This window comes from Arvicanthis niloticus, chromosome 24 (genome assembly GCF_011762505.2).
Source record: "Arvicanthis niloticus isolate mArvNil1 chromosome 24, mArvNil1.pat.X, whole genome shotgun sequence".
NCBI classification, from domain to species: Eukaryota; Metazoa; Chordata; class Mammalia; order Rodentia; family Muridae; genus Arvicanthis; species Arvicanthis niloticus.
Genome location: NC_133432.1, coordinates 27,356,388 through 27,372,054, shown reverse-complemented (window position 1 = coordinate 27,372,054; position 15,667 = coordinate 27,356,388). Strand labels below are relative to the sequence as shown.

Genomic DNA, 15,667 nt, shown 5'->3' with positions numbered 1-15,667 from the left:
CCAAGTTAAGCAAAAGAGGAGAGAACTGGCAAGATAGCTCAGTGGCTAAAAGTACTTTCTGTTAAGGCAGACCTGGTAGGAGAGAATCAACACCCTCACAATGTCCTCTGATCTTCACATGTGCACCGTGACACATGTGTGTATGTGCACAGATGTGCATACATATACATACACAAAATAAATAATTAAAATGTACTAAATGCTTTTTTTAAAAGCTGTGATTGTCAGATACGATGCCACAAAGCTTTAATCCCAGCACTTGGGAAACAGAGGCAGGCAGATCTCTGTGAGTTCAAGTCCAGCCTGGTTTACAGAGTGAGTTCCAATCAGTCAGAGCCTGTCTTAGCTAGAGTTTCCATTGCTGCAACTAAAACACCATTGACCAAAAAGCAAGTTGGGAAGGAAAGGGTTAATTCAGCTTACACTTCCTGATCATAATCCATCCTTGGAGGATGTCGGGACAGGAACTCAAGCAGGGCAGAAACCTGGAGACTGGAGCTGATGCAGAGGCCGTGGAGGATGCTGCTTACTGGCTTGCCTCACAGGGCTTGCTCAGCCTGTTTGTTCTCTTATAGAACCCAGGATCACCAGCCCAGGGATGGCTCCACTCACAGTGGGCTGGGCCCTCCTCCAGTGATCACTGATTAAGAAAATGCCTTGCAGCTCAGCTGAATGTCACAGAGGCATTTCCTCAACTGAAGCTCCTTCCTCTATAATGACTCTAGCTTATATCAAGTTGGCACAAAAACTAGCGAGTACAGAGCCATATGATGTGACCCTGTCTCAGAAAAATAAACATTTTTAAAAAAATTAAAAAGCTGTTCATGGCACCCACATTGTCTGGAACCCCAGCTGCCAGCCTAGCTCCAGATCCAGGGCTCCGTCTGAAGGAATCAGAGTGATGTAACAGGTCACCTGACTTTCTCCTGTGGTCTCCATGTATATGTGTGTGCATGCACACACACATTCCACATACACACATGAGAACACACATGCACACACGCTCCACATACATGAGCACAGACACTCACACTCCACATACACACACATGCATACACACTTCACATACACACACACACACTTAACATACACACACGAGCACACACACATACTCTGCATACACACACGAGCACACACACAAATACACGCTCCAAATGCACACATGAGCACACACACATACACACTCTACATACACACAATAATAGTACATTTAAAAAACAACCCAGGTTCTGCACTTTCCCTAGGACAAAGCTCAGGTCTCTTGGCAGAGCTCCTAAGAGACAGGATTCCCATATTTCTAGCTCTCTCCTCAGGGCTGTGGGGAGTCACGTGACCACTTAGACTCGGTCTAACCTTCGGCCTAACAAGAACTAGATCATTCCTCAGGCCCGCTACGCTGCTACAAGTCTGGCCATTTTGGAGACGTTCTGTTCTTACATGTATTTGTGTGAGCTCCGAGGGGTTCACACGGGTGCCTTGCTACCACACGCGTGGTCAGAAGACAACGTGTGGGAGTCGGTTCTCTATAATGTGTGGACTTGAACTCAGGTCGTCAGGCTTGGCAGCAAGCACCTTTATCTGCTGAGATATTCTCGCTGGCTTGTTAGGCATGAGTTTTATTTATTTGATTCTTTTCAGCTTTGTAAATGTATGAGCGTACAGGTTTGGGGGGGGGATGCAGTCACACGTGTGCCACGGAGAACGTGAGAACAGCCTCGGGTGTTCTCCGGCTTCCCTCCCATCTTGGTTGAGACAAGATACCTTCCTGTTCACTGCTGCCTGTGTCAGACCAGCTGGGTCACAACTTCCAGGCTCTGACTCCCATCCCAATGTGGGAACACTGGAATTTCACATGTGTGCTACTGGCCCATCTCTACGTGATTCTGTGGGTCCCAACTCAGGTCTTTACACGTGTACAACAAGCACTTTACGCATTGAGCTTCACCTCCAATCCTTGGGGACGATTCTATTTATTTATTTATTTATTTATTTATATGCATTGCTGTTTTGCCTGCATGTATGTCTGTATGAGGGAATCAGGTCCCCTGGAACTGGAGTTACAGACAATAGTGAGCTGCCCTGTGGGTACTGGGACTTGAACCCAGGTCCTCTGGAAGAACAGCCAGTGCTCTTAACTGCTGACATCTCTCCCATCCCCTTGTTTATTTCTTTTTGAGACAGTGTCTCACTATGTAGCACTGGCCAGCCAAGAACTTGCTGTGTAGATCAGGCTGGCCTCTGACTTATAGATTCACGTGCTTCCTAAGTGCTAGAATTAAAGGTGTGGCCCCGGCAAGAAAGGGATGTTCATTTTCTATTCTTCCGGTCTGCAGATTGAGTGTCCATTTTGCCCTTAGAAGGCCTCTCTCTCACTCCCAGCCACTTTAGAGCCTAGTCTAAGACAGAGCCTGGACTCTGCTGCCCCCTCGTGTTCACTCTAAGCATCTGCAGGCATTGGTCAGTTTCTCAGCCATTCCCTTAGAAAATAATTCTGCATCACTAAGGTCTGTCAGATGATTCTGGGCCAGAAGGCTGAAGATTTGATGCTCCAACGTTCGGTAGTATAGGGGCTTTTCAGGTGTTCAGTGGTCTCTATAAATTGGCTATATATATATATATATATATATATATATATATATATATATATATATATTTTGGTTTTTTCGAGACAGGGTTTCTCTGTGTAGCCCTGGCTGTCCTGGAACTCACTCTGTAGACCAGGCTGGCCTCGAACTCAGAAATCCACCTGCCTCTGCCTCCCAAGTGCTGGGATTAAAGGCGTGCGCCACCACTGCCCGGCAATTGGCTAAGTTTTAGAAGCTATGCTTAGTGCTTCCCATAGTTTCAGTTAACTCAGTCATTCTGAATTTCTGACGGGGTTGAATACGTATAGTCTCATAGCCAATCTTGGCTATTTACTTTGAGAGAAAAGATCTGAGTGGATGGTTTTCAGCTGACATTTATTCTAAAGCCAAGAAAAAAAAAGCCAGGTTCAAAACTAAGTGCTTTAGTTAGGACAGATGACAGAGGTTCTGGTTAGTCAACAAAATGATGGGCTGGGTATTAGGACTATCTTGTACCTCACTGGTACAATTAGGAATAACTATGCTCTAATTGCATTTTGAGAGAAAAGTTTTATTTTAACAGGAAGGGTGAAGCTAGGTGATGAGAGAGAGAAAGAGAGAGAAAGAGGGGGGGCATGGAGGCAGATGTTCACGTGTCTCCACCAGTCAAAGATAGTTTTTATATCTAGGTTGGGTATTGGGTTACACTTCTGATTGAGCATTACCAAACTTATAAAGCCTTTGATTAACATTTTTAAAAAATGTATAAAAGCAAAAAGGAAAAGGGGGCATGGGATAGGGGTTTTCTAGGGAGGGGAAATGGGGAAAGGGGATGCATCTGAAATGTAAATAAAATATAAAAAAATAAATTAAAAAAAGAAAAGAAAATCTGGAGCCTACACTTGGTTCATTTTTGCATTGACTCTCAAAACCCTCAGTGTGTTGACACTAGATGTCTTCGCTTTAAGAATTGCTTCTCAGGGGCCTGGCAAGATGGATCACCGGGCAAAGGCACGTGCTGCCAAGCCTGACGACGTGAGTGTGGTTCTTGAGACACACAGGGTAGGAGGGAATCAATTCCTGCCAGTTGTCTTTGACCTTACTCGCCAAGGCAAGAAAGCCTTGGAGCATTCATGCACATGAGCACACACACATGTATACACACCCACAAACACACACGCATGAACACACGCATGCATAAATGCACATACACATGGGAATGCACACATATGCATACACACATGCACATAAATAAAACAAGTAATATTATTTTTAAAAAATTCTCTCTCATGAGCCTGCCCATCCATAAAATGGGACATTTCCCCTCTTTTTCTTTTCATCTGAAACAGGGTCTTTTGTAGACCAGGCTGGTCTTCCACTTGAGATGTAGCCGAGGATAACCTTGAACAGGTGGTCTTCCTGCCTCTACCTCCTGGGTGCTAGGATTACAGGTATGCACCACCACACCAAGAGAAGGATTTTCAGTGGGCTCCCATGATGCATGGCGTCACCCTTCCCTGCTTGCTCCCATCCGCTCAGCCACGCAGACACTGCCCAGCCCCCACACTCAGCAGCCACTGGTCACCTAGGTAAATGTGCGAAGGTCACTTCTTTCGGACCCTAATGTTGCACTTGTAAAAATGGAGCAACCAGGACCTGCAGGATGACTCAGGGGTAAAGACACGCGCTGCCAAGCCTGCCAACCCAAGTTCGATTCCTGAGACCCATGCCACAGCACCAAAGAGCTACTGAGTCCTGTAAGCTTGAGCTCTACACACGCACAAAGACGTGCACACGCTAGTTAATCATCAATTAACTAAACGTGGAAAACGGAGCGACTGTTACATCATAAATGAGGGCATCCGAGGTAGAGGTCGGCGGTTTGCCCAGAGTGCTGAAGGGACAATCTAAGGGGCCTGGCAAGCTGACGAGAACACCCTGAGCATCACAGTGAGATCCTGTCTCCGAGATTTAAACAACGACGACAGCAAACAGATAGGCTCATACTAAAAGAGGGTGGACCCTAGTCAAAAAGGTATTCTTACCAAAAGGGGATGTTTGCACACAAAGACACACATGCTGAGGGGACGTCAGCTAGCACAGAGAGATGGGATGAGGAAGATGATGAGTCTACAAGCCGAAGACACCAGAGAGAGCCAGCAAGATGCGGTGGGGACTGCTTATGAAGGTGGTTTGGTTTTGGTTTTGGTTTTTTCCCTGAACTGAGGATTGAAACTAGAGTCTTGCCCATGCTTAGTACTTTAACCATTTATCCACGACCCCAGCCCCTCACTAGGGGATTCTAGGCAGGGGCTCTACCACTGAGCCACGCCCCCAGCCCCTCCCTGGGGGATTCTAGGCAGGGGCTCTACCACTGAGCCACACAGCCCCTCACTGGGGGATTCTAGGCAGGGGCTCTACCACTGAGCCACGCCCCCAGCCCTCCCTGGGGGATTCTAGGCAGGGGCTCTACCACTGAGCCACACCCCCAGCCCCTCACTGGGGGATTCTAGGCAGGGGCTCTACCACTGAGCCACGCCCACAGCCCCTCACTGGGGGATTCTAGGCAGGAGCTCTACCACTGAGCCACACCCCCAGCCCCTCACTGGGGGATTCTAGGCAGGGGCTCTACCACTGAGCCACACCCCCAGCCCCTCACTGGGGGATTCTAGGCAGGGGCTCTACCACTGAGCCACACCCCCAGCCCCTCACTGGGGGATTCTAGGCAGGGGCTCTACCACTGAGTCATGCCCTGGCCCTCTTTTTGCTTTTTGAGACAAGGTCTAACTAAGTAGCCCAGGATGGCCTCGAGGTCACTAAGTAGCCCAGGCTGGCCTTGAACTTTCTTCTTCTTGCCTTCAGTCTCCGAAGGAGGATCCTAGCAGGCCTGTACCACCATCCCCTGCTCTGGTGAGGGATCTTGAGTCTTTTTCAACATGCCAGCACCTGCCTTATAAGCGACACAGGGAGGTCATGGACACTCCAACCCCGCCCACAGCCTCCCCCCTCTCTTCCTTACCATAGGCACCTGAGCCCGTGTATGCCCAGCCTGGCAATCATGGTGCCCTCAACCCACTCACTCCTGTACATTTGAGGTTTGGTCATTCACACAATCTCCCCCGCCATTGTTGTTGTGTTGTTGTTGTTGTTGGGGTGGTGACGGGGGGTGGGGTGGGGGGGGGGAGTTCTTTCTATGTAGTCCCAGCTGGCACAGAACTCGCCGTGGAGCCCAGGCTGGCCTAGAGCACTTTAACTAAAAGCTCCCGCTTTGTTCTCCCGAGTGCTGGGACTGCAGGCTTCAGGTAAGTGGCCCCACCCCATCACCACCACCCGTCGTTCCCAACCCTCCAGTTGCTCTTGACCTCAGGAAACCTCTGGGGCTTGCACCTCTAATGCTAGCTAGCTAGCCTGGCTTCCCAACCCCCCACCCCTCCTTGGCTCGGCTTCCCTCCCTCCCTCTGGCTCCCTCCAGGAGGCGCAAACCTAATCAGACTGATTATCGCCCAAGTTCAATTCCACTTTCCCTGGCTCCAACACAGGCTGTAAATTTCCTTCACCGTTGGGCTCCCCTGTGAGACTAGCCTCCTGTCTGGCAGCTCAACCTAGGTAGCTGCCGCCCCGCCCCCCACCTGCTGTATCATCGCAGACGAATCAGACCTGCCCCACCTGGGGGTGTCACTTAAACTCCATCTACAGAGGCACGTCACCTTCCTGGGTTATGCTGGACCCCCAGGGGGGTCTGAAAGCCACATTGTTAATGGACTCCGAGACCTGACACTTTTCCCCCCATCTCGGCAGACTCTGGAGGTAGGCCGCCCGCATTCCTCATAGCTTATTCATTACACGATAAACTCTGAACCTCTGGCTTAATTTCGGACTTCTGCCCTCTCCACGCTTTATGTCTTTACAGAGTGTGACCGGAAAAGAACCAGAGATGGAGAAGAAGCTGGGCTTACAAAGCCCAGGTCCCGTGAGATGGAGAAAGAAGCCCCGTTAGCCATTCCTTCTGCTTTGTTTCCTTCCAGAGGATGCAGGAGGCCTGGCCTCGGCTCACGAGCAAAGCAGAGCGAGCTCTAGAGAGAGGAGCAGTGATTCAATTAAACACAGATGCTGGCTTAACAAGCCAGACTTGCATCTTCTGTATGCAAGGCACAGGGGTGGGGGTGGGAAGGGGGAGGATGGAATCGGCCAGGGAAGGAAGACCCTACTCACATGCCCAGACAGGAAAGAGAAATGGATGAGTGAAATGCTCATAAGAACCCCGGAGACTTGGGTAAGAGAGGTTTGTTTGTGAATGGCTGTATCCCAGAGGGCTTCCTGGAGGAAGTGGAATGGAGTTGCATTCTAGACAGGACGATTCTGGAAGGGGGAGATGATGAGATGTCTATGTCGCAGGCTTTGGGTGGAGTCCCATTTCTAATCACCTTGAAAGAAAACACGTGGAGGGGTGTGACACTTGCTTTGACAAGACAGTGGGGGTACTGGAGAGTCGGGCAGATCCCCGAGGCTGGCCAGCCACACAGCTTAGCCAGAAACTGAGGGCTCCAGGTCTGTGATGGTCAGCATAGACTGTCAACCGGACAGAATCTAGAATCACCTGAGAGCTGGGGCTCTAGACATGCCCAGGGGTGATTCCATTAGTTGAAGTGGAAAGACCTGCCCATGTGGGGCAGCACCATTCCCCTGGCTGGGATGCCGGACTGTATCAGGAGAAAGGGAGCTGAGCATTGCTCTCTGCTTCCCGATTGTGCGGGGGCAGCAGCTTCAAGCCCTTACCACCATGGATTCCTCACCATGATGAAGGGCACCCTTGGATTGTCACCCAGAATAAATCCTTCCTTCCTTGAGATACTTTTGTCAGGGTATTTTATCACAGCAACAGAAAAACAAAAGCAAAAAAATCTAAGACACAGCTAATAGAGGCCAACACATAATAAAACAAAACCCAAGGCAATGCTGAGGAACCGGACGCAAGGTTGCCCTCTACCTGCATGGCACACATGCACGTGCATGCGCACGCGCGCGCACACACACACACAAACACACACACACACACTGATCTCAGTCATTTCTTTACTTATTCACTTAACCTTTGTATGTAGACCTGATGTGTGTACCCATGTTCGTCTATGTCTGAGGATGTGGGTGTGTGCATGCCATGGTGGGTGTGTGGAGGTCAGAGGCTAACCTCCGGTGTTATCCCTCACCTTCCGCCATGTTGGAGGTGGGGTCTCTCTTTTTGTTGTTTGCTGCTGCTGTGAGCTTCCAGGATTCTCCTATCTTTACCTCCCTCCTCCCTGAGGAGGTGCTGGGACTACAGATGCTTGTTCTACCGTGTCCAGCGTCACCATGCTGCTCTACCGTGTCCAGCATCACCATGCTGCTCTACCGTGTCCAGCGTCACCATGCTGCTCTACCGTGTCCAGCGTCACCCCTGACTCAGACTGAGACTGACTGAGACCCAGACTCAGGTTCTCATGCTCGCATGTGAGTGCTTTGCTCACAGACACTTTCCTCAAACACGGATGTGACATTTGTAAGACCCCAACACTTACTGGACCCAGAAGTACATCCCAGTGAATCCCTGAGAAGGAAAGCAAATACTCCAGCCAGTGAAGGGTGTCTACAGCACATCAGGAAACAATGGGTGATAGCTGCTTCTAAGAGTCTCTTAAGAAGGTGTGTGTGTTGTGTCTTTGTGTGTGTTTGTATAGTGTGTGTGTGTGTGTGTGTGTGTGGTGTATGCTTGTGAAGTATGCATGTGTATGGGGTGTGTGGTGTGCAGTGTGTGTGCATGGAGTGTGTGTGTGTACAGGATGTGTGTACAAGGTATGTGTGTGACATGTGTGTACGGGATGTGTGTGGAGGGAGTGTATGTGTTATATATTTGTGTATGTTTGTAAAGTGTGCGTGTGTGGTATATTTGTCTGTGTGTGTTGTGTGTAGTGTGTGTCCATGAACTGTGTATGTGTGTATGTGTATGTATGTGTCTTTATATGTGTATGTGTACAGGGTATGTGTGTACAAGGTATGTGTGTGTATAGAATGTATGTGGAGGGGTGTATGCATTGTGTATTTGTGTATGTTTGTATAGTGTGTGTGTATGTGTGTGTCTATAGTGTGGTGTGTGTGGTATGTATTTATGTATGTTTGGTGTGTGTTGTGTACACAGTGTGTATATGGTGTATGTGCATAGATGTGTATGTGGTATTTGTGTGTATGAGTGGTGTGTGTGTGTATGTATAGTGTGTGTGTGTGTGTGTGTGTGTGTGTGTGTGTGTGTGTCTACACGGCCTGTAGAGGACAGCTTTCAGGAATCTTGTTGAGTCTCACCTTTTCTGCCGTGTTGTGTACACAGGCCCAGAAGCTTCCAGGTGCCGCTCCTGGCTCTGACCCCCACTTGCAGACATACTGGGATTACAGTGGTGCCAGCATCCAGCTTTTTACATGGGTTCAGAGAGGGGCTGTACAAGGAAAACACCTTTTCCCACTGAGTCACCTCCCCAGCTTGGGAATCTACCTTTGATGGAGCTACGAACCTGCAAACGCTAGGTGAGACGTTGCTGTCTTGTGTGTCCATCTGTGAAACCTCTGTAGACTTCACCATGGGTAACAAAAGTCTAACCTGACTATGGCCCTTAGGGGTGGAGTCTTCCAGACATGATTAGGGCTTCATTGATTAGCAGTCTCCTTGGTTTAATTCTAGTGGCCTGTAGGAAGAGAAAGAAACCAGACGAAACCAGACAGTACAAGCCCAGGCTCCCTGTCTCCTGGCCTCTGGTGACCTGTGTCCTCTTGGCACTCTGAGGACCAGACCCTCATGCCTCCAGAACCATGAACCAAAACAACCTCTTTTCCCTTATATGGTTACTCTGCCTCGTGCATTTTGTTATAGTCACGCAAAGCAGGCTAACTCACCATTATATAAAAGATACGATGTAATTGGATGATAAAAGCTGATGAGCTCATTCTGGGAGGAAGCATGAAGAGAACAGAGACAAAATACGGTGAACTCCAAGGTCCGGATGATAAAGCTGAGGATATGGCTCAGCTTAGGGTGCTGCCCCAGCATAGATTCCATTTCCCAGAAAACTGGCCAAGCCAAGTGTGGTCAGAGAACACTCGTACTCCCAGTACTGGGAAGGTTGAGTCAGAGCATCAGAAGCTGAGACAGGGGATCTAGCAGGGGAAGCAGAAGCAAGATAAGCCAAAGGGACCAGGGTGTCGCAAGAGAAGGGGAAGTGAGTGGCGTGAGGGGACACCCGGCAGAGAACTGTCAGAGCCAGGGGAAATCACTAACACCAATTCTGTGCTTTAAAGAAAGTCGTTTCTATTTTTATAACTCTCTCTCTGTGTGTGTGTGTGTGTGTGTGTGTGTGTGTGTGTAGAGCCGAGAGGTTAATGTCAAGTGTCTTCCTCTACAATGCTGTCCCTTTTACATGTTGAACCTTGAGTTCATTTATTTGGCTAAGATACCTGGCCAGCTTGCTCTGAGGACCTCCCGTCTCTGCTTTCTTGAGTCCTGGGGTTATAGTCCGGCCATTTATGCCCATCTGGGTATTTACGTGGGTGCTGGGAATCCTAACTCTGGTTCTCACACAGTGTTTTCTGCACTGAGCCATCTCCTAGACACCCATCTACCAAAGGAAGCTTACAAAGAAATGAGCTATGGGACAGTGAGATGGCTCAGTGGATAGACTCTGGCTGCCAAGCCTGAGTTCCATCCAGGAAGTGACCTCTGCAAATTGTCCTCTGACCTCTAGGCATGCAACACACACACACACACACACACACACACACACACACACTCTTTAAAGGTGTGGTTTTCCCTCTGGCACAGGTCTCTTTCCACTGCGTTGGGACTCTTCCTCACTGCCTCAAAAGTAATTGGGGCAGGAAGGGTTAATTGTGCTCCCACAGTGGGACAGACAGGATGGCTGGAGCGTGCAGCAGCTGGTCACATTATGTCTGCTGTCCAGGACCTCGCCCATGGGATGCCGCTGCCCATATTTTCAGGGTGGATCTTCCCCTCCGTTAATCCAGTGTAGAAACTTCATCACAGGCGTGCCCAAGCATGTCTCCCGGGTGTTTCTAAGTCCTGTCAGCTTTAGTCATCAAAATAGCGGACAGGTACGGCGTCCTGATGACTGAGATGCAGGTGTGCCCTTAGGCTTTGTGGGGTTTTTTGTTTGTTTGTTTGTTTGTTTGTTTGTTTTTGAGACAGAGAGGTTAAAAGAGTTTAAATATTTTTTTTTTCAGTCTTATGTAGCCCAGGCTGGCCTCAAAGTCTCTACCTAGTGGAGGCTGGCCTTGGTGTTCTCACTAAGTATGACGTGCTGAGATTCTGAGTGCCAGGATCACAGGCTTGCACCCACCCACCTTCCCTGGCTTAGGTGGCCTATGGACTAGAACTGAGGACTTCATGAATGCTAGATTAAGCAATCTACCAGCTGAGCCCAGCCCCAGCCCAGGATACCTACAAATGAGGCAGAGAGTAGGGCTTCTGATGGAAGAGGCATTGAGACACACCAGGACCTCACCCACCGCTCTTCTGGCTATGAACAGCCCATTCATTCCTCTCTCCAACAGCAAAACATGGAAAGGTCACCAGGAAAAAGTGTGTGTGTGTGTGTGTGTGTGTGTGTGTGTGTGTGTGTGTGTACACCATCACGCTCCTATGTGCATGCATGCGTGTGTGTTTTGTTAGGTTTTGTTTTTGAAACAAGGTTTAACTCTGAGCCATGGGTAGCCTGGAACTCACTTCGTAACCCTAGTTGTCCTGGAATTTATGAGGATCTGCCTCAACCTCCGGAGTGCTGGGATTATAAGATTAAACGGGCCTCAGGCCGCCCAGACTGGACTTAAATTTGATATGTAGCTGAGGATAAGTTTAGATTTCTGATCCTCCTGCCTCTACCTCGACTGTGCTGGACTACAGGTGTGGTCCCAATGTCAAGTTTATGTGGTGCTGGGGTGGGAAGCCAGGGTTCTGTACGTGCTAAGAAGCACGCAGCGCTCTGAGCCACACCCCACAGGCCCATTGTCTCGGAAGCTTCTCAGAACCTCTGTATCCCCAAAGGAGCCTCTCACCGGGGAGCCGTTCTATCCCAAGCCAATTGGCGAAGGAGAAAAACACAACGAAGGCAGCGTTCCCATGGCAACGTTATGATTTGTTGGTTGGAAGATTGTAAATCCCAGGGGAGGCACAGAAATAAGGACCCTTTGAGGTTCAGAAAGGGAGAGGGGTGGTTTTAACGGAGACTGGAAAGCGGTCATTCTTTAGTGAGGGCAAGGTCAGCTTTGGAAGGTGCCTAGCGCCCTCTGGTGGACAAGGCTAGTAAAAACAGCTCTGGAGTAGATGGTTCTAGATCTATCTAGGGCAGGCAGCCCTGGGAAGAGAGGGCTTTGCCCGGCGGAAGGGCAAGTTCGCTGCTGTACGGTGCTGTTTTGTTATTTTATTTTGTTTTTGTTTGTGTTAGGGGATCTAGTCCCGGGCCTGATTTATTTATTTATTTATTTTTCCAGAGCTCAGACTAGCCTCGTACTCCTTTTATTAATCGACCTTCCAAGTGTCAGGATTACAGGCCGGCATCACACCAGGTCATAACTGCACTGTCAAATGCTCATCATGAATCAATAAGCAGAGGTGCTTGCCACCGTGAATGAAACCCGAGCTCAATCCCCTGTGTAGTTTTAAAATCCTTAAACGAGCGTTATGAGTTCATTTTATTCTATACTAGTTTCATTATAATTATCCCAAGAATGTAATTACTTTCTAAAAAAAATTTTATTTTATTTGCTATTACATTTGTTTACGTACGGGAGAGGGGCGTACATGTGCCACCACACACTCGTGGGCATCAGAAGACAATTTGCAGGGGTTGGTTCTCTCCTTCCACCATGTGGGTCCTGGGGATCGAACTCAGGTTGCTATTCTTGGCGGCAAGCCCCTTTACCTGCTTGAGCCAACTGGTGGGCCCTGCGATGGTTCTTTATGATGATGGTTGCTGATGATGGACACACTGGTAAGCCACGTGAAAGGGAAATGAAAGAGAGCAGAGATTTAGGTGTGGGTGAGAGCCACCTGAGCTCTCCAGCTGCGCCGGTCACCGGGCAGAGAATGACAGCCTTGGCGGAGTTCTCCGGTCAGCTCATTAACACCTAACTTACAGATGCAGAGGAAACCCCAGAGTCAAAAGCGAAATAAACACAGGAAGAGCAAAGCAGGGCGGCAGTCTTTGCAAGCATTAAGACCTGACTTTGATCCTCGGGACCCACGTGATGGTTTGTCTTTGTGACTGAATCCCTGAGACTCTCCGGCTGGCCAGCCTGGGCTATTTGGTGACCACTGAAAGATCCTATTTCAGAAAATAGATTGGATGTCACCTGAGGAAGGACGACCAGGGTTGACCTCGTACCTACAGACACTCGTGCTGTGCTGTCGATGGGGTAGACGCACACAGAGTAAAGATGAAGCTGGCCTGTCCCCGCGGCAGGAAGTACTGAAAGGAGAGCCCAGCCCAGAGAGGCAGGCGGTTCTCTGTGAGCTCCGGGCCAGCCTGGTCTACATAGTGAGATCCATTATAAAAAGAAAACGAATCAAAAAATGTGTTCTTTTTTCTAAAACTCCCCACCCACTCACCAAGAACACGCTCTTGATCAGTTTCCTCTCAGTAAGAAGACAGCAGTTTGTTTCCACCACAGTCTATTGTAGGTACTCCCCTGCTTCCTTACCCGTCCTTCCTTCCTTCCTTCATACATTTTGTGTGTAAAGACACCAGTGGATGAGTCCCAGTGCCTTGCTCTTTTAGCCGAAGCTAGCCTCAAATCCACTGTATAGCTGAGGATGACCTTGAACTCCTGATCTTCCTGCCTCTTCCTGGGATTGCAGGTGCAGACCAGCGCTCCTGGGAGGGGAGCAGTCATGTGGAAGTCAAAATCCAATTCCGTCAGTCAACTTTCGTTTGGTTTATTGTTATTTTCAAAGATAGGGTTTCTCTGTGTAATAACCCTGGCTGTCCTGGAACTTGCTCTGTAGACCAGGCTGGCCTCAAACTCACAGAGACCTGCCTGTGTCTGTCTATGGAGTGCCAGGATTAAAGGCATGTGCCACCACCGCCCTGGCTCGCTATGTGACAGTCTCTCACTGGCCTGGAGTGCACCAGCTTGGCTCTGCTGACCGGTGGGCCCCAGGCCCCGCCTCCCAGTCAGTCATGTGTCAGTCAACAGGCTCTGAGGCTCACTCTCACCCTTGTTCAGCAAGCATTTGCCAACCGCCAACCGAGCTCTCTCCCCAAACCCATTTCCGTTTTAACTACAGTGAAATGTCTTTATCAAGATCAGACAGGAGACAAAGAAAACCACTTTTCTTTGAAAATATATCCCTTCTCCTTGAAGAACATTTTTAAAAGATTTATTTACTTATTACGTATATGAGTGCTCTATCTGCATGTACACCTACAGGCCAGCAGAGGGCATCAGATCCCATTACAGATGGTTGTGAGCCACCATGTGGTTGCTGGGAATTGAACCCAGGACCTCTGGAAGAGCAGTCAGTGCTCTTAACTGCTGAGCCATCTCTCCAGCCCCAAAGAACATGTTTGTTTGTTTGTTTGTTTTGAAATAAGGTCTCTCTACATATCCCTGACTCTCCTGGAACTCACTATGTAGACCAGGATGACCTGGAACTCACAGAGATCGGACTGAGTGCTGGGATTGAAAGTGCGGGCCAACATGACCAACTAAGAAACATTTTATATATGAAGTTCGTCCTTATGTTCCAGCAAGTCATTTTTACTGCCTAAGAAAAACAATGATAAGTCAGGCATGATAGCACACAAGTCATCCTGTAATCCCAGCCCTTGACAGGTAGAGGCAGAAGGGTCCGAGTTCAAGGCCATCATCCTTGGCTACATTGAAATAATGAAGTCAGTCTAAGCTACCTAAGACCCTGTCTTAAAAATAAACACATACCTGCAAACAGTACTCTATGACAGATGGACAAATCTAATCTATTCCAGTGATTTCTGCCCCATGAGACAAGATATTATATAGGCTCAAACAATGTGTGTGTGTGTATATATATAGATATATATACATATAGATATATATACATATACACACACATAAACATATATGAGGGTTTCTTTGTGTAGCCCTGGCTGTCCTGGAACTAGCTCTGTATGTAGACCAGGCTGGCCTTGAATTCACAGAGATCTGCCTGCCCCTACTTCCCCGGTGCTCGCTCTCTCTCTCTCTCTCTCTCTCTCTCTCTCTCTCTCTCTCTCTCCTCTCTCTCCCCCCCCATACACATTACAAAATCTAAACAGCAAACTTCTAACAACCTGTAGATCAAAAAATGGTAGTAAGTAAATGAGAAAATATTCTTGTTTGTTTGTTTGTTTGTTTTTCGAGACAGGGTTTCTCTGTGTAGCCTGGCTGTCCTGGCACTCACTCTGTAGACCAGACTGGCCTCAAACTCAGAAATCCGCCTGCCTCTGCCTCCCAAGTGCTGGGATTAAAGGTGTGCACCACCACTGCCCGGCGAGAAAATATTCTTAATTTTAGTGAAAACTAAAAATACAGGCCAAGACTAAGCCTCAGCTGTCGAGGTGTGTCACACAACACGGTGGAAGAAGAGAATCGACTTGTACATTTTGTCCTCCAAGCTCCACATGTGTGCAGCGACACGCGAGTGCACACACACACACACACACACACACACACACGAAATAAATAACCGTGACTAAGAAATTTCTTTCAATAGAAAAGAAAAATACAGCTAACAAAACTGACCGAAAACCTTGGGTGGGTTTGTATCAGCTCATGGGAAGTTCTGCGAGTCTCTTCCCAAATTCATGTTTTGCAACTTCACGCTGACACCGTTAAACCCTCTTATAGCACAGGAACGTGTAAGTGAAGCCAAGAGCAGTCGCGCACTCTCTTAGCCCCAGCACTCCAGAGGCTGGAGACAGGAAGATCAGGAGTTCAAAGCCAGCCTCTGCTATACAGTGAATTTGAGGTCAGCCTGGGCTCCAGGAGAGCCTGTCTCAAAAACAATAAACCAGTAAATGGTGATTTGTTTGTTTGTTTTTAATTCTGTC

General features: G+C 48.6%; 2 long non-coding RNA genes across 2 annotated transcripts; both read left to right on the top strand.

Moving 5' to 3' along the window:
- The first annotated feature begins 4,642 nt into the window (after window positions 1-4,642).
- Window positions 4,643-5,706, top strand: LOC143437477 (uncharacterized). Its single transcript, XR_013106930.1, has 3 exons — window positions 4,643-4,752; window positions 5,427-5,474; window positions 5,589-5,706. It is a non-coding gene; the product is annotated as an uncharacterized LOC143437477 (long non-coding RNA).
- A 65-nt stretch (window positions 5,707-5,771) lies between these two features.
- Window positions 5,772-14,727, top strand: LOC143437939 (uncharacterized). The gene is made up of 4 exons (XR_013107101.1): window positions 5,772-6,371; window positions 6,475-8,243; window positions 8,923-9,116; window positions 12,737-14,727. It is a non-coding gene; the product is annotated as an uncharacterized LOC143437939 (long non-coding RNA).
- The last annotated feature ends 940 nt before the right edge of the window (window positions 14,728-15,667 follow it).